Source organism: Panthera leo, chromosome A1 (genome assembly GCF_018350215.1).
Source record: "Panthera leo isolate Ple1 chromosome A1, P.leo_Ple1_pat1.1, whole genome shotgun sequence".
NCBI classification, from domain to species: Eukaryota; Metazoa; Chordata; class Mammalia; order Carnivora; family Felidae; genus Panthera; species Panthera leo.
This window is the reverse complement of record NC_056679.1, coordinates 88,970,378-88,977,957: the sequence shown is the minus strand read 5'-3', so window position 1 is coordinate 88,977,957 and position 7,580 is coordinate 88,970,378. Positions and strand designations below refer to the sequence as shown.

General features: G+C 44.1%; 1 protein-coding gene across 1 annotated transcript in view; it reads left to right on the top strand.

Moving 5' to 3' along the window:
• The first annotated feature begins 3,389 nt into the window (after positions 1-3,389).
• LOC122215907 (ral guanine nucleotide dissociation stimulator-like) overlaps positions 3,390-7,580 on the top strand; it is a 72,892-nt gene continuing 68,701 nt past the window's right edge. The window contains exon 1 of the mRNA XM_042931863.1: positions 3,390-3,645. The gene's annotated coding sequence lies outside the window, so the exon portion shown is untranslated. The remainder of the gene's footprint in view (positions 3,646-7,580) is intronic.

The window sequence follows — 7,580 nt, the reverse complement described above, 5'->3', positions numbered from 1 at the left end:
AGAGTCTTGTAGGGCACCATCAAGCAGACCAACATACGCATTGTGGAAGTGTCAGAAATAGAAGAGAGATAAAAAGGGGCACAGAGAATATTTGAAGAAATAATGTTTGAAAACTTCCAAAATTTTATGAAAGACATGGATATAAACATCCAAGAAGCTGAACAGACTCCAAGTAAGAGGAACTTAGAGAGCCACACCAAGGCACATTATGATCAATCTTTCAAAAGCCAGAGACTTTGAATATTGAAATTGAAATTGAAAGAAAGAATATTGAAAGCAACAAGAGAGAAGTGAATCATCACATACAGTGGATCCTCAATAAGAACATAAGCATATTTCTTTTTTTTTAATGTGAGTTTTTTTTTAAACTTACATCCAAATTAGTTAGCATACAGTGCAACAATGATTTCAGGAGTTGATTCCTTAATGTCCCTTATCTATTTAGCCCATCCCCCTCCCACAACCCCTCCAGTAACCCTCTGTTCTCCATATTTAAGAGTCTCTTATGTTTTGCCCCCTCCCTGTTTTTATATTATTTTTACTTCCCTTCCCTTGTGTTCATCTGTTCTGTGTCTTAAAGTCCTCATGTGAGTGAGCACATATATTTGTCTTTCTCTAATTTCACTTAGCTTAATACCCTCTAGTTCCATCCACATAGTTGCAAATGGCAAGATTGCATTCTTTTTGATTGCCGAGTAATACTCCATTGTGTGTGTGTGTGTGTGTGTGTGTGTGTGTGTGTGTGTGTGTGTATACCATATCTTCTTTATCCATTCATCCATCATTGGACATTTGGGCTCTTTCCATACTTTGGCTATTGTTGATAGCCATAAGCATCTGCCATAAGCAGATTTCTTATCAGAAACTATGGAGGCCAGAAGGCAATGAACTAATATATTCCAACTGCTAAAAGAAAAAATCTGCCAACCAAAAACCCTGTATCTGGACAAAACTTTCCTTCAGCAGTGAGGAAGAAACTGGGGTGCCTGGGTGGCTCAGTCGGGTAAGCGTCCGACTTCGGCTCAGGTCACGATCTCATGGCTCGTGAGTTCGAGCCCCAAGTCAGGCTCTGTGCTGACAGCTTAGAGCCTGGAGCCCACTTCAGATTCTGTGTCTCCCTCTCTCTCTGCCCCTCCCTCACTCACCTCTGTCTCTGTATCCTTCAAAAATAAATAAACATTAAAAAATTAAAATTAAAAAAAAGAAGTGAGGAAGAAACTAAGACATTGCCAAATAAACAAAAGCTGAAGGCGTTTGCAGCCAGTAGACTTGCCCTGCCAGAAATGCTCAAGGGAATCTTGAGAGGTGAAATGAAAACACACTAGAGAGTAACTCGAAGCCATATGGAGAAATAAACATCTCAGAAAAGGGAAATGCCTTGGCAATTATAAAAAGTATTATTGTAACTGTTGTTTGTAATGCACTTTTTGTTTTCTACACTGTTTAAGAGACTAATAAATTTAAAGAAAAATGATTATTAGTGTAAAAACTAACATTAATGTAACATTAATTTGTAACTTAAAATCTTGTTTTCTACATAATTTAAGAGATGAATGCAGTTATGGAAAGAGCCTAAATGTCCATCAACTGATGAATGGATAAAGAAATTGTGGTCTATATACACAATGGAATACTATGTGGCAATGAGAAAGAATAAAATATGGCCTTTTGTAGCAACGTGGATGGAACTGGAGAGTGTGATGCTAAGTGAAATAAGTCATGTAGAGAAAGACAGATGCCATATGTTTTCACTCTTATGTGGATCCTGAGAAACTTACCAGAAGTCCATGGGTGAGGGGAAGAAAAAAAAAAAAAGAGGCTAGAGAGGGAGGGAGCCAAAGCATAAGAGAATCTCAAAGACTGAGAACAAACTGAGAGTTGATGGGGGGTGGGAGGGAGGGGAGGATGGGTGAGGGGTATTGAGGAGGGCAGCTTTTGAGATGAGCACTGGGTGTTGTATGTAAACCAATTTGACAATAAATTTCATATTAAAAAAAAGAGATGAATGCATTTAAATAACTAATGATTTATGTTTTAGGGTACATCACATATGAAGATGTAATTTTGTGACATCAGTCATTGAAAGGGAAGGGACAGAACTGTAAAGGAGCAGACTTTGTGTCTGTTATTGAAGTTAAGCTGGTAAAAATTCAAATTAGTGTTTAAAATGTTTTAATGTTTATTTTTTGATAGAGGGACAGATAAGAGCAGGAGAGGGGTAGAGAGAGAGGGAGACACAGAATCTGAAGTGGGCTCCAGGCTCTGAGCTGTCAGCACAGAGCCTCATGTGGGGCTTGAGCTCATAAACCATGAGATCATGACCTGAGCTGAAGTCAGATGCTCAGTCGACTGAGCCACCAGGGCACCCCCAGATTACAGTGTTTTAACATTAGAGTGTTTCATACAATCTCCATAGTAACCACAAAGAAATAGCTATACAATATACACAAAAGGAAATGAGAAAGGAATTAAGCATTTCACTACAAAAAATCAACTGAAAACAAAAAAAAGATGGTAATGCAAGAAATAAGGGACAGAAAAACTATAAGGCATATAGAAAACAAATAGCATGAGAGAAGTCTTTCCTTATCAATGGATACTTTAAACACAAATGAATTAAACCCTTCAATCAAAAGAGATTGGAAGAATGGATAAAAACACATGATCCAACTATATGCTGTCTACCAGAGACTTTTTTTCAGGCCAATGACACAAACAGGTTGAAAATGAAAGGAAGAAAATGTATTCCATGCAAACAATAACCAAAAGAGAGCAGTGGTGGCTATATTAATATAGCCTAGGATGCAAGAGGGAGCACTAGGTTCATGTACAGCCACCTCCCTGTGAAACCAACTTTGCAAAAGCTTCCTGGGTCTCTTCAGGGGTGACAGGGAGGTCTCCAACCTGGGGAGGAGACACCTGACAGTCCCTCTCCCACTGGCCTGGTCTCTGGAGCCCTCTCCTGGCTCCTGGGCGTCAGGCTGGTGGGTAGGCGGTCAGACCATCTGGTGGGCCACCGAGGTGCGTTGTTGCAGACTTTGGCGCCCAGCAGCTGTGCCCCCTGCGGATGGGGCGGGGGGGGGGGAGGTGAGGAGGGAGGGCTTGGATCCGGACCCAAGCAGGTGTGCAGGAGCAAGGGCATGGGTGCGCGCAGGCGCATGGGCCAGGGGCGGAGCCCAGTGAGGCAGCTGAGGCTGCAGCTGTGCCCTGCGTCCTGGCTCCCAGACTGCCTTGGCTGCCCCAAGCCCCCAAGTCTCTAGGCAAGTCAGGGGCTGAAGCCCACCCCACCCCCCACCGGGGACGTGCTGCTGCCTGGTGCCTGTGACCCGGTAGCTGTGGAGGTAGCAGTAGACTTAGCAGTAGCGGGGCACTCGCGGAGAGGACTCGGAGCCATGAGGCTCCAGCCCCGGAGGGTGGCGGCCGTGCTGCTCCTGCTGCTCCTGGAGGCAAAGGCCAAGGTGTGGGCCGCGCTCCCTGGGGCACCTCTGGCTGCGGCTGCGCTGGTGGAGTGCCAACACTGCCAGGGGCTGAGCGCGATGCGATGCCCCCAGTCGCCCCCAAGACCATCTGCAAGAAGCCTAAAGGTGGAGCAGCTGAGACCCACAGCCTCCCTCCAGGACCTGCCTCAGTCGTGGTGCTGCCGAGGTAGGGATCCTCGTGACAGGGTCCCATGTGGCCTTCCCCTGCCCCTCTCTGTCTTCCCTTCCATTCCCACCCCCTCTCCCTTGTGGTCCAGGGTTCTTCTTGAGCTCCTTTCTGGCTGTTGTCTGGAGGACTCAGGAGTGACTTTATGGGTTGTATCCTGGTTCCCTGGAGGAGGAGGGCCCGAGATCCAGTAGGGGGTTAGGCTCCTTTGGTGGGGAGCAGCGCAGGTACAGAGCAGGGGTCGCCCTGAGTGCCCTTGGAGGTCTGACTGGGTTGGTGGCTGGAGGGTGGAGGTGCGAACGCACCAACGAACGCGTGGACCTGAGGGTGTGGGAAAATGCCAAGGCGGGGCCAGGGAAGTCGCAGCCATGAGCAGGAGGCAACATTCCTGCCTGTGAAAATGAAGCACAGGGACTTCAGATTCCAGAGAAACATTCCAGGGAGAGTCAGGGTGGTGGGCCTGAGTTGCTGGAGCCCAGCCAGGGAACTTGTTGAAGCCATTTAGAGTGGAAGCCTCAGGTGAACACAAGCCTCCTGCCTCCCCCCTCCACACCCCCTGCCCTGCCTCACCTCACCCCTGGCAGCGAAGTTGCACTCTCTGCTGGGGCAGGGAGATCCCACCCCGCTTTGTGCTAAAGGCGGTCCTCTAACATGGGAGTTAATGGGACTATGGGGTATGGAGTCTGAATTAGGGGTTGTGCAACTCCCTGTTGAGCTCTTCATTTCTGAAGGCAATTTGCATTCAATCAATGAACTCAAAGCAAATGGGCGACGAACAAGTGGAGCTTCTTTCTTTTAGAGGGTGGTCCAGACTCTTTCCTACTTGGAGTTGTTTGCTGGAGAGGACTGGGTTTTTTGGATTGAGTACAAAGTCATCTTTTTGGGAAATGTTGGGTGGGAATGTCTTCTTCTCACTCTCCCAAGGAAGGTGGATGGAAAAGTTCCTTGGTCCAGGCAGACTTGTCAGTTTTATTCTTCATATCCGTGGGGTGTGGTGCTTCATGTTTCTGTGGAGCGCCTCCTGTGTTGCATTCGTTCTATGTTTCAAGAGTTTCAGACCTTAGGAATCACAACTCCTCCGGGACTCACCAGGGAGCATGAGGGATAAGTGACTCTGAGCCCACCGTGTCCCTAGAAACCAGAGCATGTGTACTTGAGCAGGCAGTGCTCGCCTCTCAGCCTCCTTTTGAAATCAGCTCTTGAGCAAATGCTCTTTCATTCCATGGGTTCTACCTCTCCCAGGTTGTTGGGGTGTGTGTGTGTGTGTGGTGCCGTGGCCTGTATGTAGTCCGGACCGCGTTAGAGACCCAGTTCTTTCCAAAGACACTGTTTTGTTGCATAGGAATTTCTCATTTCAATAGAGTGTTCCAATCCTGTCTCAAAGGTTGAAAACATCCTGAAGGCAGCACCGTGATCTCACTGAAAGCAAAAGCCCAAGAGCAGAGGCTTTCACAAACTTACATATCAAGATGACTGGTACTTTTATGTTTTCAGTAAGATGGTGTGGTGTAGGCCACTTTTAGCAGCTCACGCTCCTAAGCATCTGTTTTGTCCCCAGGGGGTGAGTTGTCTCTCTGAGGAATTAAGGAGATTATGATTATCTTGAATATCATTATTTTCATGATTACCATGATTACTATATTCTGCATAACCCATCACATGGAATTTGATACATGAGCTCGATTCCCAAAACATTTCATTGCAAAACACTCGCTACAACAAGGAGAAAAAAATCACTTTTGTGTGATGGACAATGTACCTTACCTTTATTGTACTGTTTCAGTGGCATGTGCATATGGTAAGAGTGATGAGAGTGTCCACTTAGATCAAAGCAGATTTTTGTGACATAATGATACTTCAATAAACCATAAAAAATAATTGAAAATCTAATATACCTAGTAATCTAAGCACTCTGTCCTTTTTGATATGAAATACTAAGTAAAGAACTCATCTTTCAAAAACTGCCGAGTCATAAAAATTCCTTATTATTCAGGTAGGTCTGGTGAATGGAATGGAATGAACTAAGCTCTTTGAAATAGAGCAAGCTAGAATTTGAGATATTGAAGTCACATTTACTCTCTATTTCGCTCTTGACATGGTCTTTTTTATTCACTGATGTCTTTTGACCTTTAAGCTATTTCCCTCCTTCCTGTCCCTCACCTTTGCAATCATCTTTATGTATTTATGGGTTTGTTTTATTATGTTTTGAGGATTTTTGTAGTTTCTTTTCTTATTTTTTGTTTCAGGTTCCACATATATGTGCGAGCATTTTGTATTTGTCTTTCTCTGTGTGATTTATTTCACTTAGCATAATGCCCTCCAGGCTATTATAAATAATGTGGCATAATACAGGTGTGAAGGTATTTTTGGGAGTTAGTGTTCTGAGTAATACCTAGGAGGGTAATTGAAGGAAATTGCTGGATGATATGGATGTTCTCGTTTGAATTTTTTGAGGAAACTTTATATTGTTTTTGACTGCCGCTGCCACAAGTTCCAGTGCAACAACAGAGCACAATGATTCGCTTTCCCAACACTTGTAATTCTTGTCTTTTTACCCAACACTTGTAATTTCTTGTCTTTTTGATAAGACCATTCAGACAGGTTTCAGGTGATATCTCTTTGGGTTTGGCTTTTCATTTCCCTAATGTGGAGTGACATTGCACATCTCTTCATGTATTTGGTGGCCATCTGTATGTGTTCATTGGAAAAATGCCTCTTCAGGACTCTGCCAGTTTCATAATTGCTCTTTGCTTTTGCATTGTTGTGCTGTAGGAGTTCTTTATATCTTTTGTATATTAACCCTTTACCATGTATGTAGTTTGCAAGTATTTTCTCCCATTCACTATGTTGCCTTTTCATTCTGTTGAAGATATTTTTACTGTGCAGAACTCGTTTTTTTAGTTTCATGTAGTCCCACTTCTTTACTTTTCCTTTGTAGGTTTGGCTTCTGGTGTCAAATCCCAAAACTCAGTGTCAAGACTGAGATCAAAAACATTCTCATGGGTTCGGCATTTGGCTTTGTCCAGCAAAGCCAAGGACAGCAGAAAGGATTGCTTAAGACTCCATGCAAGTCAAGAGAGGTGACAGGGAGTTTAAGGGACATCTCCACGAGCTGCTCTCAAGCTCCCATAGTCACTAAACCTACAAACAATGTGCAACACATCAGTGGGCCACATGCTAGAAAGAATGTATTGAAGACATGGTGCAAACCAAATTTAGACACTAAAGACTTTGTGAGCACATGCAGAACCCAACCCCTAGATACACATCCACTAGGTAAGCGAAGTCTAGCCTGCCCCCCAGATACACACCAACTAGGTAAGTGAACTGCTGCTGGCTGTTTGCAGAAAGGCCAGAGAGCAGTGGTCTGCTTTGCAAAGCGTCCCCTATAATCTCCTAACTCAGGACATAGTTGTGCGAATTCCCACACCTTCTGCCCAAGTTCTTATCCAGGATTTTTCTGGTTTTAGGTCTTAAGTCTTTAATACATTTTGACTTCGTTTCTGTGTGTGGTGTTAAATACGTGTCAAGTTGTTTTTCTGTGCATGTTGTTTTTCTGTGCCCAGGGTTTCTGACACCACCTATTGAGGAAACTGCCTTTTCCTCATGTTATATTCTTGGTTCTTTTGCTGTGAATTAATTGGTTACATATGTTTGGGTTTCTTTCTGGGCCTTCAGTTCTGTTCCAATGATCTGTGTGTCTGTTTGTACCCCAATACCATAGTGCTTGGGTTATTGTAGCTTTGAGATTTAGTTTAAAATCAGAAAGCATGATGTGTCCAACTGTGTTCTTCCTTCTCAAAATGATTTTGGTATTCAGAGCCTTTTGTGGTTCTGTCCTCATTGAAGGATTATTCTATTTTTGGAGACGTGCTTAAACTTTGATAAGGGAACACACCTAGGGAATGTGTAGATGGCTTTAAGTAGTGTGGACA